The sequence below is a fragment of the Octopus bimaculoides genome, chromosome 11, assembly GCF_001194135.2.
Source record: "Octopus bimaculoides isolate UCB-OBI-ISO-001 chromosome 11, ASM119413v2, whole genome shotgun sequence".
In the NCBI taxonomy this organism is placed as follows: domain Eukaryota; kingdom Metazoa; phylum Mollusca; class Cephalopoda; order Octopoda; family Octopodidae; genus Octopus; species Octopus bimaculoides.
Window position 1 is genome coordinate 15,010,065 of NC_068991.1, and position 1,943 is coordinate 15,012,007.

Sequence of the window (1,943 nt, forward strand, 5' to 3'; positions counted from 1 at the left end):
AGACGATGTGGTAGACAAATTCTCAGACATGTGAGAGGGGATGAGATCAGAGGTATCCAAAGGTAAGTTGTTCAGGGCCTTCTCTAGATTTGGGGTGGATTTATTTACCTGTTGCAGAGAACAAACAAATAAATAAATAACAAAAAAAAAAAACAAAGAAAGAATTTAAAACACAATATGCACACACAACAAGATTTGAGAGAATGTAACCATACAAGACTCGAAAATGTTCAAGTCCACAGTGACCTCAATCCTTCTGTATTGGGGGTGAGAGCTGGACTCTTACAGCTAAGAAACCAGGCATTTGAGCACAAGTGCTTCAGGCTGTTACACAGAGCACAAAATGAATAGTTTTGTGAGGTGGCAAGTCAACAAAAATACTGGCAAATAGGAAGCACTGCTGGCACAGGTAAAAAGACTAAAGCTTGCTTGGTGTGAACATGTATCCTGCCAAAACCATTCTTCAGGGCACATTTGTGTGCAGGCAAAAGAGAAGCAGAGAAGATCATGGCTTGACAACATCAATGACTGAAAAGGCCACAACACAGTGACCCTGCTATACCTGACAGAGAACAAAGACTAGAGACCAGTGGCAATGGCTGACTATGAAAGCATCTAGAGGGGTACCCCCAACAACTGGTTGTTCAGGAACCTTAACAATAGTGAACCCTACAAATAAGCTATGCCTATGAAAGTGGTGGGGGGGGAGGAGAATAAAATAAGTAGCAGGAATTAAAAATAATTAACATCAAGGCCGATTTGCTCAACTAAACTAGTCAAGGCAGTGCCCCAGCATGGCCGCAGTCCAATGACTAAAACAAGAACAGGGAGATAAAAAAAAAAAGACTATTTATTTCCGTTATTTGCTCTACTCTATCTTCAATCACTTACAGACTCCATGCTTAAACACTTCAACCAAAGCTTAACCAACCTCAAATGTAACCCTCTTTACTGTCTTGCAAGCAGAAAAACTACAAACATTTATGCTGGGCATAGAAGGGGCCTGTAAGACTGTTAATTAGACCCTGTCAGATTAAATAACCAATAAAGGCTAGATTAATTAACTGACAATTCGTTGATTAAGCAATCGACAATTCACAGATAAATAATAGTTTTTATGTATCCGACTAAGTTATCTCCCTTTACACTGATGTCAACTGTGCAATTTGTTATCTTACAAGATTGGATGAAATAAATGAGAGAACATCAGGTCCATATAGTCTTTAAAAGCCCATGACTAACCCTGATGCATTCTTTGGTCCTTCGTGCTTCAGTCACTAGACTACGACCATGCTGGAACACCACCTTAACCCTTTAATGTTCACATTGCTCAGTCAGCTGTAATGTGTATTTCTTCACATCATTTTAAATTCATCCTGCATTATCTGTAGTTTTCAGATTTATATTAATAGGTCTGACTTACACCAGAGTACAAACGACAGAGAAATAATTAAAGGGATAGAAGAAAAAGTCCAACAGCTGCTGGTGGTGGTCGGCAATCCATAAATAAATGTTGGCAGAGTTAGTTCATCACAACATGTGGCCGTATGGATGCAATTAACATTGGACAAGACAAGCCGCCTTGTTTATGCTCAAAATGACATTCTAGGGAAGGTGTGAGATGTCAGATCTGGTCAGTTTGAACATTAAACAATGTAGAGTATTTTGGCCAGGTATGGCTGGTTTAAATACTAAAGGGTTAAAGAATATTTTCTTTAACAAACCAAATCAACCTCTACAATTTATTGTATCTCTTCATATTCTATTATCCCCTTTTCAATACCAAACTACAAAGTTACAAAGCGATGGATGGATGGATGGATGGATGGATGGATGGATATAGGTGCAGGCATGGTTGTGTGCTTAAGACATTTGCTTCTCGGTCACATGGCTTTTGGTTCAATCCCACCGTGTGTATAGCAAGGGCAAGAGTCTTCTTTAAA

At 39.1% G+C, this 1,943-nt stretch overlaps 1 long non-coding RNA gene across 1 annotated transcript in view; it reads right to left on the reverse strand.

Annotated features, from left to right (window-relative positions):
- Nucleotides 1-1,943, reverse strand: part of LOC106874228 (uncharacterized) — a 14,722-nt gene continuing 12,779 nt past the window's right edge. Inside the window, exon 3 of the long non-coding RNA XR_001409981.2 lies at nucleotides 1-108. This is a non-coding gene — a long non-coding RNA (uncharacterized LOC106874228). The remainder of the gene's footprint in view (nucleotides 109-1,943) is intronic.